At 42.4% G+C, this 17,392-nt stretch overlaps 1 protein-coding gene across 6 annotated transcripts in view; it reads left to right on the plus strand.

Annotated features, from left to right (window-relative positions):
• alg9 (ALG9 alpha-1,2-mannosyltransferase) overlaps positions 1-17,392 on the plus strand; it is a 242,515-nt gene that overhangs the window by 126,677 nt on the left and 98,446 nt on the right. The window lies entirely within an intron of this gene.

Raw genomic sequence — 17,392 nt, forward strand, 5'->3', positions numbered from 1 at the left:
TAATATTGCTTTGACTTGCTTCATTGTTGACAAGCCTGATTGGTTTTCAGGTGATTACACCTAATTTACTGTCCAGTAAATCTGCTCTCTATATATGTAAAAATGTTTTCACTGTGTATTCTGACAGTCAACTAATATTTTGCTACACTTTCACTGGCAACAGAGTGGTACACCAAAACCAATCCTCCTTTTGCCCTAAGAAGGAACTCGCCTTAACAATGGTCTTAACAATGTCTTAACTCCCAAAGTGCATTAATGCAGCATTACTGCTCTGCAAAGTGCCTTATCCGTTATACCTCACATGGTGAACTTTTGATCTCAATTGTGTCGTGTTGGACATTGGCGATTGATACCTGTTCTAAAACTTGCTAGCTTTGTCTCGCAGGAGAACAGTGGGAGGAGGGGGTGGGGTGAGGCACAAATCTACAGCCTCCCTCACCCCACCAATATTTGACAGGGCTAGAGATGAAAGAGGAGCTGGCTACAGAGGTGGGCCCTTGTCTATATTATGAGCTCTGCTGCCGTAAGGATGAAGAGCCTCAGCTGAATGTGCACTTGGTACCCTGGAGAAAGCTGCAGATGCTTTTGAACAATTAATGCAATCCTGACCTCATGAAGGAAGCACCAGCAGCCTGAGATTCCAGATGAGTAGATCCTTGGTGTGGTTTGCAGTCCCTGAGACCTCGAACCCCGCGTTTGCTGGAGCCTGTGTAACAACTCCTGCAGGGGCTGCAGCCACAGTCACAATCCATTGATGAGCAATGCATATTTGAGTGACGGAATAAGAGAAATCATGCTGATGTGGTGCAAAGTTAAGCATTTCTTCGGTGAACTATAATCCTGTTATGTTGCTGGGTGCCTAGTTTCAGGAAACTGAAGGGGCATACCTGCTTAATTCAATACTCTCATGTTTTAATGGCAAATTAAAATTCAGTCCAGACTAAAGGTGACCAAAATTATACTACAGGCGTGCACATGCTGACCTCTGCAGGGGATGGGATTAAATGAAATTGTACACTCCTGTTGACCTAGACCTATATATTCCCTTTTTTTCCCTGACCTGATGCTGCTACATGCTTCTATCCTCCAGCCTCAGTCCAGTTTTGGATGGAAAGAAAGTAAGTCTTACATTTATAAAGCGCCTGTCATGATCTTGGGACATTCCAACGCACTCTACAGGCAATTAAGCATTTTTTTGAAGTCTAGTAACTGGTGTAGGAAATGCAGCAGCAGCCATTTTGAATACAGCAAGGAATGTGATAAATGAGTATTTAACCTGTTTATCAGTGATGTCTGCCACAACAGCGAGGTGAATTCCTCCCAGAAAGTGCAGTGGTATCTTTTACATCCACCTGAGGGCTGCTAACCTTCCAGGATTGGCCTGGAGTCTCCAGGAATTGAAGATCAATCTTCAAGGCACCTCCTGTGTGCATCCCTGGAGAAAAATCATTGGAGCATTAAAAAATATTGGGGTTTTTTTGGTCATTTTCTTTGAACATTTCTCTTTACCCTATATAAAAACATTGAAAATGGGTTTTAAAAAAAAACGCTGTTTGGCTGACAGTCAAACATCATCCAGTTGTGTAATGAGTCCTTTTGGTTTATGATTGGTGTAGGAAGGCAGTACATCACAAGGATGGATGTATCGGTCGATTAATGGCTGGAGTGTGGGGGCAAGTCATGTAATGAAACCTCCAGGAATACATTTAATCACAGTTGCCAACACTAGAGGGCAGACGGGTGCTTAGCTTAACATCTTGTCCGAAAGACAGTGCCGCACTCCCTCTGTACTGCCCTGGAGTAGCAACCTAGGATTTGTGCTCAAGTTGCTGGAGTGGGGTCTTGAACCCACAACTTTCTGACTGTTCTGTCATCTGATCCGCCTGTTCCCCAATGCCTCCTCTTTGCTTTTTCCATTGACAACCATTCCATTTCTTTTGGTGTCATCGTCATGAATGGCAAACAAGATTGGAAAGATGGTCAAGTCCTTCCGCAACTCAATGCTAGTCAATGCAAATGGACATATAGAGTTGGGGTGTAGGCGGTAATGCTGGCATCCCCAGCACAGATGGAAGCATTCCTGTTGATGTTAAACTTCAAGCTTGATCATTAAATGATCGTGAAGTGTAAGCCAGCACATTTATTCTGCTTGCAGTTTTCCCAGTTAATTCCCTTTGTCCCTGTTGTACCCACTCAGCAACCAGAAAGTCGACCAGCGACCACTGCACAACAGGTTTCAGTCAGTGGGAAGAGTATCCTTGGGGGGTGGGGGGGGAAAGAAAGGAGTGTTTATTCGACCTTCGTGAAATACTCCAGCTAGCAGTCTGGGCTACCTGAGGCAGGAGCTTCATTAAAACACCAAGGCATCTCATCGGTTTGTCAACATGTTGTCTCTGCTGCTGGGTCTTTGTCATTTTTCTGATTTATTTTTAGCATTTTTTTACAATTAGCTGTGTATCTGTTGACTACTCTGCTAAATGCAATAGGATGAATTGAAAAATTTTGCCATGCGCAAATTAAAACGGTAATTTCCATACGTCATATTTTTGTATGTGAGAGATTACAGTCCCCTCTTTTTGGTCTATTTCTGGCTGCCTTTTTTCCCTGATGTCCCTGGGTGTTTTTTATTCCTTCGTGGGATGTAAGTGTCGCTGGCTAAGCCAACATTTATTGCCCATTCCTAATTGCCCTTGAAAAGGTGGCAGTGATCTTCCTGCTTGAACTGTTACAGTCCATGTGATGTAGGTACACCCATACTGCAGTTAGGGAGGAAGTTCCAGCGACAGTAAAGGAACAGAGATATATTTCCAAGTTGGGATGATTCATGACTTGGAGAGGAACTTGCAAGTGCTGCTGTTCCCATGTGCCTGCTGCCCAATGTCCCTCTAGGCATTAGAGGTTGTGAATTTGGAAGGTCCTGTCGAAGGAGCCTTGGGGAATTGTTGCAATGCGTCTTGTATGATCTCTCACCATCTAGTTGCAGACTCCTCCAATACCATGAACCTCAACACTCGCAACAAGTCTCCAGGTTCTGCCCCCTGTATCCTAATTCACATTAAGCCCTATTCACCCATCATTCCTGTACTCATTGACCTACATGGGTTCCCAATTTGGCGATGCAACAGTTTTAAAAATCCTTATGCTTGTTTTCAAGCCCTCAGTTGTCTTGCCCCTCCCTAACTCTGCAATGACCTCCTGCCCCACCCCCCTCCAAGATCTCTATGCTGCTCCAATTCTGGCCTTTTGTGCATCCCACATTCTTAACCCTGCATCAATGACAGACATGCTAACAGCTGCCTAGGGCCTAAGCTCTGAGAAACCCTCTCTACCTTTCCCTCTTCCTTTAAGTTGCTCCTTAAAACTGACCTCTTTGACTAACCTATTATAGCATCTCCTTATGCGATAAGGAACTAATGGGGGATTGTGGCTACAAATGCACATCAAGTGCATTAGCGCTTCATCACTCTACACCACTGCACAGTGATCTAAATGACACTTCTACATTCCTGCAAATGTTTGCAATATTTTTGCTTTGTAAGTTTTCCTCATTAAAGATAACAGTGTGAATTTTCCATTTCCTGCTTCTCAGAAAAATTGCCATTTAAAAAAAAACTGCTGATCTGAAAAGGACCATTTTCTACATTGAGTAAACACTCAGCTCTTCCTCCATCAATTTTGAATAAGCCTTACAAAAAGAATATATTTTTTTCCTGAAGTATTTCCTGTGGTTTGAGTTAACAGTTACACGTGGCAGCCAGTGTTGCCACAAGAATTCCCAATTTTAGTTATACAATCGAAAAATGGCACAAAAAGGATCCTGATCACTGGAGCAGATAGGAGAAGCACAGAGGAATTGATTAGATCCAGCTGCCTAAGTCCTAAGCTCTGGAATTCTCTCCCTAAACCTCTCGTGTCCTTTAAAACGCTCCTTAAAACCTACCTCTTTGGCCAAGCTTTTGGTCGCTTGCCCTAACTCACCCTATGTGACTCCATGATGTAGTTTGTTTGATAATGGAACGGGTGAAGAGTTCTGGATCATTTTGTTACAAGTTGTCATTGTAATTGTTGGTAGAGAGCAGCAAGCAAGTCATCTTCCAGCCACTTAGTTGATGCACAACATGCAGTTGAAACGTTTGGCCTTAACAAGGAAAGATGACGACTGTTAAACCTAAATTGTATCAATTGGCAGGAAAAGGCTGATTTGCAATTCATTAGCTTGCGATAGTTAATGGGCGATGTTGCGGCAGACGTGCAACTCAGAGACTGAGAGTTCAAATCCGATCATAGCAACGCGTGAAGTTGAAGTCAGCAAATCGGGAGTGGTACCGGGAACCAGTGTTGTGAAATCTCCTAGAGAGAGAAACAGAAAATGCTGGAAAAAAACTCAGCAGGTCTGACAGCATCTGTGGAGTTTCTCTCCACAGATGCTGTCAGACGTACTGAGTTTTTCCGGCATTTTCTGTTTTCCTTTCAGATTTCCAGCATCCGCGGTATTTTGCTTTTACCTTGTGAAATCTTCTGTTTGGTTCACAATTCAGGAAAAGGAACCTGTCGCTCCTATCTGGTGGCTAGTGACTGACTCCTAATACCTTCTGAACTAGTTTACCAATCAATACAAGCAATCACTGGAAGCCCCACAACCATACCTGCAGGGCATCTCAAAAGGACAGAGAAGGTGATCTTGCCGACATGGTCCAAATGCTGAGAATAGGTTTTTTTAAAAAAAAGAACAAAATGTTTGTGTTTAAAAAAAAAACACAAGTAAGAGAAAGAAAGGTTAATGCTTCAGGTCAAACATTTCATCAGAAAAGAGCTCCATGTAGACTTATCGAATTTCTAGTGCTTTCTGCTTTTGTGATTTTGAATGTTTGAGTTTCCCTGTCCTCAGTGCAATAAGTTTCAATCTACATAGGTCAGATGAGCTGATCTAAGCCTTCTCTGAAAAGGCCATCGTAGTATTCAGAGGGAAAGCAAGCACGACAGCCTCAGTGGAGCTCAGAGCCATCAGGTTTCACGATAGCTGAGAGCAGCATCTTATTCCAGTTCCTGATGACAGCTAAGTCAGCCAAAGCCATCTGTGTCTCTTCCCAACCCCAGCACAGCTGTCTGATCTGACAGGAGGTGTTTGATGCAGCAGAGCCACGAGACCAGCCTTACTGCATGATTTGATGATGTTATTTATCTCTTGCAGCCGCTCACCAGCTCATAGTGTGGATGCGCGTCATGGAATTGTTTGATGGTTATTTAGGACATTTCCGTCATCGACTATTAAAAAAATGCAATTCTACAGATAAGAAAATCTATAGGACATCAGTGAGATACACTCAATTTCTTTCACCTCATTTCAGCTTAACTGTGGTGAATTCAAGACTGATTGCACTCTCTCGTATTTTTGCAATCAGGATACATTATCAAACTAATCCGGTGAATCTGGTTCCATTGAATGAGGGAATAATGTTGAACGTGCCCTTCCTCCTACATTGCAATGGTGACCACACTACTGCATTAGCTTTAAAGTGCGTTGGAATGTCCTAAGGTCATAAAAGGTGCTATATAAGGACATAAGAAATAGGAGCGGGATAAGCCACTTGGCCCCTTGAACCTGCTCTGCCGTTCAGTAAGGTCAGGGCTGATCGGATGATGACCTTACTTCGACTTTCTTGCCTGTCCCCATAACCCCCGATTCCCCTGTCAATCAAAAACCTGTCCAACTCAGCCTCGAATATATTCAATGACCCAACCTCCAGTGCTCCATTGGGGAAGAGACTTCCAAACACTTAAGACCTTCTGAGAGAAGAGGATGCTCCACATCTCCATCTTAAATGGGAGACCCCTTCCCTCCCCTCCCTCCTCCCCGCCTTATTTTGAAACTAGTTCTAGATTCCCTCGTGAGGAGAAAAAAACTACTTGGCATCTACCCTGTCAAGCTCCAAAATCAGCAGCAAAATTTAACAACAGCAGGTGTGTGAGTTTCATGCATGTTCCATTGCTCTGAAGTCACAACGGTTTCTCTGGCCTACTTGGGCAGGGTGGGGTGGGTGGGGTGTGGGGTGGGGCTCAAGCTACTTGGTGCTAGAACCAAACTTAGTGATCCAACCTAGATGCCTGCCACCAGCATCTAAAAGTTGGAGGCACATAGGGAAAGCACTTCCCAGTGAGACTCTTGATCCCTATTTTGTTTGTTTTAGTTGGTTGCCTCTCATAGAACCATAGAACACTACAGCACAGAAAACAGGCCATTCGGCCCTTCTAGTCTGTGCCGAAATATTATTCCGCTAGTCCCATTGACCTGCACCCAGTCCATAACCCTTTGGACCATAAGCAACCCTTTGGGACTGTATTTAACATATTTGGCTGCCAATCTTCAGCTGTTATTCTTTCCACACCATTTTGTTTTGATAAGTTCAAAGGGCACATCTAGCTACGAATTTTCACGAATGTCAAAGGTAAGCTCGCCAACCCTGGTTACTCCTGGATGTCTTGTCACATGACCTGCCCACAACCGCCCCACTTGGTCATACAGCCTTTTTTTTTCAATCCCCATCTCCAATATTTTTTGCAACTAATGGAAATCTTCCAAAGAAAATAAATTAAGAGCATAGTTTCTGTGGTGCCCTCATGATTTATTTTCAGGGGTGCTCACAGCAGTCCCCAGCAGATTAATCCTTCATTCCTGGAGACTCCAGGACAGTCCTGGAGTGTTGGCAATTGTAGTCAACGAGTCAGCCTGCTTATTCTCTTTTCAAATGTTGACAAACCTATTTATATCTTTTTAAAATATAGAGCTCTTTGCCTCCCCAAATCTCCTCTTCCCCCTACAATTTAAAGGCTTTTACAACCCAAACTCGGTGTCACCTAGCCATTTATTCTAATAGTTTTCTCTGGCACGATACTTCCAACCTTCATGCTGCTCTGCAGTCTGGGCCATAACTCAAAGCAGTGCCGCACGCAACTTTCAAAGTGTATTTGTTATGTCCTTGATCTATATAAATCGTTGCAGTCCTGGTGTTTTCTCCCCCCAGTTCAGGCAGGATATTAAATTGATATTCTTACTGCTCAAAGCAACTCTACTGTTCTTCAAGTACGGAACTCTGAACATGGTTGCCAACTTCATAGGATTGTCCTGGAGGAAGCAGGAATTAAAGATTGATCTCCAGGGCACTGATGCAAGCAATTTGTGAGAAAACTCATATTCATTTTCCTTGAATACTTCTGTTTACTAGTTATAAACATATTGGAGATTGATGGGGAAGGGAATGGTTATTAAACTCGGGTGTGGGGGTGGGGTGTGTGGGGGGAGGCATTGGAGGCAGGATGTGATACGTCCAGGAAAATGTCCAACTAGTATTGACAACCGTGACTCTGAGACATGCAAGAAGTTATCACTCAGCTCAACAGATTGGCTTAGGGAATGGACAACGGAAGGAAATGACAGTCCTAGAGTTGTGAAGTATGAACCGCATTTTAATTCTCAGCTTTCATAGATCAAACCAGATGTGAAAATGATTTGAATTGAAGACTCGCAGGTTGCACTTGTGGTGCACTTGTGACGAGAAAGAGTTCTCTTGCTTATTTTGTCTGTGTAGCTGTTTACGCTAACCTCAGTTGTGAGGGAGTGGACAAGCTGAGTGCTGAGCTGTTCACACTTAGATCTGAAAAGGTGAGTCTTAAATAAAGCTGTAAAGGGATCACAATTATACGAATCTATGAAATAGGAGCAGAGGTAGGCCCCTCGAGCCTGCTCCGCCATTCAATAAGATCATGGCTGGCCTGTTTGTGTTTTGAGTTCCACATTCCCATCTCTCCCTGATAACGTTAGATTCTTAACAAAAACAAAAATACCTGGAAAAACTTAGCAGGCCTGGCAGCATCTGCGGAGAGGAACACAGTTAACGTTTCGAGTCCGAATGACCCTTCAACAGAACTAAGTCAAAATAGAAGAGAGGTGAAATATAAGCTGGTTTAAGGTGGGGGGGCTGGTGGGTGGGACAAGTAGAGTCAGTGATAGGTGGAGATAATCAAAAGATGTCACAGACAAAAGGACAAAGAGGTGTTGAAGGTGGTGATATTATCTAAGGAATGTGCTAATTAAGGGTAGAAAGCAGGACGAGCAAGGTACAGATAGCCCTAGTGGGGGTGGGGTGGGGTGGGGGGAAGGAATCGAAAAAGGCTAAAAGGTAGAGATAAAACAATGGATGGAAATACATTTAAAAATAATGGAAATAGGTGGGAAAAGAAAAATCTATATAGATTTTAGCCTTTTTCGATTCCTTCCCCCCACCCCACCCCACCCCCACTAGGGCTATCTATACCTTGCTTGTCCTGCTTTCTACCCTTAATTAGCACATTCCTTAGATAATATCACCACCTTCAACACCTCTTTGTCCTTTTGTCTGTGACATCTTTTGGTTATCTCCACCAATCACTGACTCTACTTGTCCCACTCACCCCCCCCTTAAACCAGCTTATATTTCATCTCTGTTCTATTTTGACTTAGTTCTATTGAAGGGTCATTCGGACTCGAAACGTTAACTGTGTTCCTCTCCGCAGATGCTGCCAGGCCTGCTGAGTTTTTCCAGGTATTTTTGTTTTTGTTTTGGATTTCCAGCATCTGCAGTTTTTTGCTTTTAACCATAGATTCTTGTTGGGCAAGGGAACCAATCTACCTCTTCCTTAAAAATACTCAGTGACCCCGCTTCCACCGCCCCCTGAGGCAGAGAGTTCCAAAGTTACACCACCTGCTGAAAGAAAAGAAATTCCCCTCATCTCTGTCCTAGAAGGGCGACCCCTAATTTTAAAACAGTGCCTCCTAGCCCTGGACTCACCCACAAGAGGAAACTCATGCTAAGTCTGGCTTTAATGTGTTTTGGTGATCTCTTCCATTGCATTGTTTATTTATTGGCCGCTTGTATAATACATAAACGTTCTCTACTGTATCTCAAGCACAGGGTGATGTTTCTCCTGCTTTAGATGACATCCTGGTTTTATTTGGTTCTAAACTCCCGAATGAGTTGCAGTGATCCGGAATCTGCTGTCTGAAAGAGTGATGAAAGCAGTAGCTTTCAGAAGGGAACTGGATATGTACTTGAACAGGAAAAAAAATTGCAGGGCTATGGACAAAGAGCAGAGGTGTGGGTCTAATTGGATAACTCTTTCATAGGTCTAGCACAGATATGATGAGCTGAATGGCCTTCATTCTCAGCTGAGTGATTTTGTGAGGTGTGATTTTAAGACAGGCTGACTGGTGTTTTGTTGGTCGTTGTTAGTTTTGTTAAAAAAAAATTTGGAAGTCTTAAATGTACTGTGCTTGATTACAGGATTTTAGTACTGGACTAGTTCTAACCATATGCTGTTAATTCAAAATAAATGCTTGGGCTTCAGATGCCTTTCTTTTAAGTTAGTTACTCAACCATAGTATTTTTTTAAAATAAAGTCATAAAATGTGCTGCAACATTTCTTTTTAATCTGTTCATTTATTATGTAATGTAATGGCAATTGCGAAGCCCATAAGTAAATTAATTGCTAATTAAGATTTTCTTTGAAGTGAAATCAGTTCCAGCAGTCTTCGCATTGTCGCTAGTGGGAATATAGAGCACAGACTCCTTTAGATCAAATCGCCTGAACCCACAATTGAATCATTTGCATAGCGAGTGTGTCATCAGGTACATTGAGATTGTTATTGCGTTGGAGTTGGGGTTTCACTTTGAACTTCATATCAACCTCTGGTTCATACCCATTGCTTCTGCAGGAGGTTCAGCTGCACTATTAACATTCTTTCAATTTTCCGCTTTGCTTTTGTGATTTCGCGTTGAGGCTTCATTCAACGGATACTGGCAGCAATCCCCGCACCCCCAACACCCATCTTCATATCCCCATCTCCAACTCCCTATCCCCACCTCACTGTAATGACTACTCTAATGGATACTAAACAGTAAAATTGGGCAATCTACTTAATTGTGGGGAAGTTATCACAACTGATCCCAATTCTGTCTTTATCAGACACCCACATAAATATGCTTTTTTACTAAGGGCCATAAGATAACAATCTAGAGTCCTAGGTGAGTTCCAACTCCTCTTCATACTCACCCTGTACCAAGGAGGTTTTTTTTTAAATTTCATTCACGGGATGTGGGCTTCACTGGCTGGGCCAACATTTATTGCCCATCCCTAGTTGCCCTTGAGAAGTTGGTGGTGAGCTGCCTTCTTGAACGGCTGCAGTCCATGTGGTGTAGGTACATCCACAGTTCAGTTAGGAAGGGAGTTCCAGGATTTTGACCCAGCGACAGTGAAGGAACGGCGATATATTTCCAAGTCAGGATGGTGAGTGATTTGGAGGGGAACTTCCAGGTGGTGATGTTCCCATCTATCTGCTGCCCTTGTCCTTCTAGGTGGTAGTGGTCGTGGGTTTCGAAGGTGCTATTGAAGGAGCCTTGGTGAATTCCCAAAGTGCATCTTGAAGATGTTACACACTGCTGTTACTGTGCGTCAGTGGTGGAGGGAGTGAATGTTTGTTGATGTGGTGCCAATCAAGCAGACTGCTTTGTCCTGGACAGTGTCCAGCCTTTTCAGGAGCTGCACTCATCCAGGCAAGTGGGGAGTATTCCATCACACTCCTGTCTTGTGCCTTGTAGATGGTGGACAGGCTTTGGGGAGTCAGGAGACGAGTTACTTGTCTCATGATTCCTAGCCACTGACCTGCTCTTGTAGCCACAGTATTTATATGGCTGTGTCCAGTTCAGTTTCTGGTCAATGGTAACCCCCAGGATGTTGATAGTGGGGGATTCGGTGATGGTAATGCCATTGAACAAGGGGGGCGATGGTTGGATTCACTCCTGTTGGAGATGGTCATTGCCTGACACTTGTGTGGCGCAAATGTTACTTGTTACTTGCCACTTGTCTGCCCAAGCCTGGATATTGTCCAGGCCTTGCTGCATTTGGGCATGGACTACTTCAGTATCTGAGGAGTCGCGAATGGTGCTGAACATTGTGCAATCATCAGCGAACATCCCCACTTCTGCCCTTATGAAGGAAGGAAGGTCATTGATGAAGCAGCTGACGATGGTTGAGCCTAGGAGGATGATTTTTACCCATTTTACTTTGGTGCTGTTATGGTGCAACGGATGGTAAATGCCGAGCTGCTCAAATTCCAGAGGGAAGCTTGAAACAGCTGCCACAACTGTTTTGCAATTTGTAGTATTTCGAAATGTGTGTCTTGAATTCAGTGGTAATAAATCTGATGTTTTTTTTACATAACTAAATTAAACATTTATTAAGATTTGAAGCACATACATAGGTCTACAAATTACTACTGCAATAACTCCTAAATCCCCTAATTAATATGACTTCCAGTTACACCCCTGTTAAGGCAACAGTAAAAACAAATACATTTCAACAGGCCCAGGCAAAACATACAATATCCTGAACAGTGATATTCGTAATGAGTTTTCTTAGCTTCAGTTCCTGTGGACACCAACTTGATGCATAGAAGCTGGAGGTTTTTCACACTTGTTAGACCATAGAATGCCTTCCCGTTACACATAACCTCATCTCCTTTATACATGTTTCTCCCTTTCTAATGTAAATTCCATTGTTCCAATATGTCTTTGCAACTGTACTTGTAATATAAATCTTTCATTGTACTCATACTAACAGTAACCTTTGGGAAGAATAAACACATTGTTGGGCTTAGCTTTATGGCTCGCTGTAACATCTTACCATCTGTTTGAAATTCAAACCAACCTAATTTATTGGGGAGAGGGCGGGAAATTGGAGTTGAGGCCAAAATAAGATCAGCCATGATCGTAATGAATGGTAGGGCAGGCTCGAGGGGCTGAATTGCCTACTTCTGCTCCTAGTTCTTATGTTCTTATTATGCTCTTTATCTAAAAATGCAAATGTTCTTCACACCTCACATCCTAAAATTTCAGGCATGTTTACATAATTAGCATTTCAAACCTAGCTTCCCCTTTGATAACTCAAAAGCTTCAGACCAGATGCCTCCAATTCAATTAAATCCCCCACACACACATCCACACAGAGAAACTAATCCAAGCCCCACTATTAACCTACTTTTACAATAAATCTCAATAATGTTATGAAAATTATTATATTTTCATTACAGGTGCACTGACCTAAATCTCTATAAGTGTTTTTGGCATTATTTCTTAGCATAAGTTAAGATATTTGACATTTAGTCAAATTGGAAGTAATTAATATACTTTTGGCATAATTAAGCATTTTGGTGAAACTTGATCACGGGCTGTAAGTGGGGGAGGGAGGTGGTGAAATTATAAACAAAGGAATTGCTGGACAAGAAATGACTTTGCGTCATCTCGTTCACCTTCTAAGTTGCTGATTAATCATAGCAATCAATCTCTGTCACGAGTCTGCACCAGATCCAGAGATGACACCAGGAAAACCCCAGTGATGGAGAGCTTTGGGAACCAGTTTTGCCTCCGTCACATGCTGCATTTACCACGTGCCTTGTTTCCTATTGCTCATATACTGTGTCTCAAATGATGCCCTGCACTAAATGTTATCCTGCAACAATTCTTCATGCCCAACCCCATCCTAAGGTCTTGAGTGTTCTGCTTTAAATCCTAGAAGGTGCAAATAAAATTCTATTGCCGGAATTAAATGGACTATTTCCTCATCATTATATCATCATTCTTAGAACAATGAGCTTCCAGGATATGTGCAAGTTATTTGTTGCTGTTTCTGTCTTGACTGCCCTATAGACCTGCACTTATATAATTTTCAAATTTAACAAATCACAAGGGATTTGGATTACTTGTCATAATTTATAAATGGTAAATTTTTAACAACCAAAAAAAAAATTAGACCCAACGAAAGTGGAATGCTGTTGTGGCAAATCACTGAACAGAAAATAATACTCATCCCCTTCAGGTGGACTAGTGAGAAAAGACCTTGCCTGATAGAATACCAAAGTACATAGGGCAGAAGGTACCACATTTGATTCAAAGTCTGTGCAAAGTTAGCAGATTTCAAATGAGACATTAAAGCAAGGCTCCATCTACCATTTCCAGTAGATGTAAAAGATTCCGTGGCACTGTATTGAAGAAGAGCAGGGGAGTTCGCCCCACTGTCTTGGCCACAATTTATCCCTCAATCAACATCCCGGAAACATACCATTTGGTCAATATGATCTTGCTGTTGTGTGAGCTTGCTGTGCACAAATTACCTGCCTCGTTGCCAACATTATAAAAGTGATGACACATTAAAAAACATTTCATTGGCTGTAAAGTGCTTTGGGACATCCTGTGATCATGAAAGGTGCAACGTAGTTCAAAATTCAAACAAGGTAAGTCGACTCTAATTGGTCAAGGCATTGGGCCCATGCCCCAAGGCAATGACTTGTCTGGTTTGAATTTAATAAAAAATAAATTGACAGTTAACTGTTCCCAGGTTCATTCTTCGTGGCACCGCCTCTACCAATCAGAGTCAACTTGCCAACCAATCAGCACCCTCTTCCAACGTAGTATAAATTGTTGTTCCCTTTGAGATTTGGTATTCTTGTGAATCTGTCCTGATGAGTGCAAGCTTTGATAGCATGTATCTTTTTTCCAGCAATACTCAATACTACATTATTCAGTGCTACAGTACTATTGGTATTGGTTGTTCAGTTACAAAGACTACTACTTTATCTCCCTTGCTCCACCTTTTTTTTTTGTTCAAAACACAATTTCTTCCCTTTTCTCCTAAGTGACAGACACTTATTGAGGTTTGGTTCCACAACGCTGGCAATTCTCTTGTACCTCATCCAAGTGCCCATTCTTCATATGCTGGTAGGTTATTTGACCATTAAGGCCATTGAAACCAAACCTGCTCATACGCAACCCATAAGAACATAAGACAGTAACCAATAAGAGCAGGAGTAGGCCATGTGGACCCTCAAGCTTGCTCCACCATCAAAAAGATCATGGCCAGTTGTGTACCTCCACTCCACATGCTCAGCCTATCCCAAATGCCTCGATTTCCTTGGTGACCCAAAATGTATAAATCTTTGTCTTGAATGTATGCAATGAGTGAAATTTGAAAGAGCTGTCTAATTAATCCTATTCTCCTGCTCTTTCCCCATAGCCCTGCAAATTTCGCCTTTAAGTATTTATCTTTTGAAATTTATTAGCGAATTGAATTCTATTACCAAAACAAGCAGTAAATTTCAGGTCACAACAACACATACCTTACTTATTTTTAATTCAATCCAACTATAGTTCCTTTGCCAATCCCCTTAAATACGTGTAGTTTGGTTATTGACCCTGCTGGCACTTGTTTCTCATTTACTCTATCAAAATCCTACAGGATTTTAAATATCTCCATCAAACCTCTTACATTGGGCCAATTGGCCGCCTCCTGTGCTGTATCGCTTCATGACTATTGTACATTGGTTAGTCTAGCTTCGGAATGATTACTGAGACATTGATATATTTAAACAACTGATTTATTTTATACAACTGATCTATATACCGCCATCCATGACTAGGTGTTACACTGGTGAAGCCATGAACATTCTCCCCCCCCCACTCTCCTAGTCAAGAGTTCTATTATCACCATTATGAGAGGTGCTATTTACAGATTTCCACACACTAACCCTTACAAACCCTAATACTACAGCTATGTTCTATATTGGACAGTCTAATGTGATGGACTAAGACCTTACACTGCACATTTTTATAAAATACATATGTATACTCATTGCTATTTCTAAATTTTAAATTGGGCCAATAATACCCTGAAAATGACTAAACCTATGTCTGTCTATGAACCCAGAACAAAAGAAGCCCGTTTGCAGTTTCAGGGAAACTCGCACCTCATTATATCTGAGGACCCACTAATGACCACCAGGGGACTGCACAGCCCAACTTCAAAGAGAACAATACAAAGGTCATTTGCGTCTGATAACCCAGTTGGCCCACAGGGGACAGAGGGTCTGCTGAGACAAAAAGGACCCCCTAAGCATTCCTCTCAACTCATAATGGCGAGAGACGCAGCCGAATTCCAGACGAGGGATACTCATCCTTTGTTGAAGATCTGGTGGAGAGGGGAGGGTCATGTGACTTAGGCCTCTGGCTTGTTGAACAAGTAATATTACCTTGCTGAGCTGAACAGCTCAGTCTGCTCTTTAACATCTGACTAGCAGCCACACACAGAAAGGAGCTCTGCCCACATTGGACACCTGGCCCCATCTACACTACTTCTGTTGGAAGTTCTGCACCATCGCCTACAAGACTGATTCATCTCTGCGTGACTATCTCACCTTGTGAAGTCAACATCACTGGAATAGTGAATTGTATAGCATCAGTTTTCAGCCCGCTGACCTCCATGAAGGAATACCTCATTGGACTTCAATTACGGACTCTTGAATCCACATGAGCCAATACTTATTTTCTGTGTTTTCTGTACTGCAAATTCTTATTTTCTCTATCCCTCTCTTCATTCTCTGAGTGTGGAAGTGACATTGCGAACCCTCCTCCCATGCTTGTGTATGTGCAAATAAACTAACCCTTTGAGTTCACCCTATCTCACGTTTGCTGTGGGGTTATTAATAGAAAATTGGATCACAAAAAAACCGAGGTGTCAGGAAATACACCAACACTTATAAAGAGGGAAACTAATCAAAACACCTTTCTGTTTATGGACAGGTGGTGAGAGGAGAAATTAGTACTATTTAAATTAACCCCTCTCCTGTCCATAACACTAAGAAGAATTTAAAACAAAAGGCTATTTCTCCATAATGTCTGCAAAGAAGGAATAAGTACATTCATTTAACAAATGGGCTGTCGATGATAACTATCTAGGCAGCACTTTAAAAAAATGGCCATTTGGGTAAGGCACTATAAAGCTACTGGCATCTCAGACTTCAATAGAAGATAATGCCTTCAGGAAAGCAGAGGGTGGTGACGGATGGTGTTGGAATTAGAAAGGGGAAACGTTTAAGTAAGCATGTTGAACCGTCAGTCAACTTTCTCCCCAATCACCTTTGATCAACAGAACATTCTATAAGCCAATTGAAAAAAAATTCTCAAGATACAGACCACCTCCCTGCATACCGTGAACACACAGAAAACAAAACAATTCAGCAAGAGGAATCTAGACTTACCCGACCCGTCTTCTAATCATCCCAGCAACTCCCTTCCACCCTTCGCACTGGCCCAGATCACGTGCCAGGCCCCACAGATGTCCTCCACTTCTTGCACACCCTCCTCTGATCTTCTGTGGGTCATACCTTCCCAGCTGTGACCAGAAGCTCTGAATCGAACAGATGTTCTGGATCGGACAACTGCTCCGACTGAATAACGGGCATCAACTGGAAACTTTCTCAATTTATTAACAGGCGGTGGGATTAAAGAGCATTCTACAATTCTGTACCAATCCCGTGTTGCTCTCACTGACTCATTTTCACAGATGGTACACAGAAAGAAGGCTGCAGCCCTTTAAAGGGTTAAGTAGCTGCCATAACATTCTATCCGCTGATGGCCGCTGGGATACAGCTGTCCTTGACACCATGGATGGCTCATTTATTTTGCAGGTGGGGATGACATGTGCACAATAGAATGCCAGCTCCCTGGAGTTTTGTGAACAGTTCTGCATTGTACTAAAGTTCTCACTTTGTTTTCCCTTTGCGTAATGGACATAATTACCATCTGCGTGTGATAAACAGCCATTCAGTTCATTTTGCATGGAGAATAAGTGTGCAAATGCATATATTAAAAGTAAAAATGCAGCATCTCTATAGTTGCCCAGTAAGAACCAGGAGCACATGTGTGATGCGCGCAGTTGCACATAATTTTACCACAACATGGCCTGCCAAGCAACAGAGGAAGGTAGTGCCTCATTTGGTCCATAGGATAGAAAGCTACACATATCAGTTTATATCTACATTCATGTCCCAGGATTTCAAGCCATACAATTGTAGAGTGGTAATAATGTAGCTGCACAAAGAGTTTTCAGGGAACTGTTTGGATTCGAAGAAAAAAGGCTGTGTGTAGAAACTTGACATTGTTAGCTGTAATGAATGTGCATGTGGGTTTGATCAAACCCGTTTCTAAGCTGGCATATTTTGAGTTTCGGTGATCGTCATCCAGGATATGCAACAGGAACCTCACTCGAGATTAAAACCAATATTTTGATACTGGTTGTTATGAGGGTACAGGTCGTAGAACAACCTGAAACAAAAATAAAAATACCGGGAAAAACTCAGCAGGTCTGGCAGCATCTGCGGAGAGGAACACAGTTAACGTTTCCAGTCCGTATGACTCTTCAGCAGAACTAAGGAAAAATAGAAGAGAGGTGAAATATAAACTGGTTTAAGGGGGGGTGGGACAAGTAGAGCTGGATAGAGGGCCAGTGATAGGTGGAGATAACCAAAAGA

Source organism: Cetorhinus maximus, chromosome 2 (genome assembly GCF_964194155.1).
Source record: "Cetorhinus maximus chromosome 2, sCetMax3.hap1.1, whole genome shotgun sequence".
NCBI lineage: Eukaryota > Metazoa > Chordata > Chondrichthyes > Lamniformes > Cetorhinidae > Cetorhinus > Cetorhinus maximus.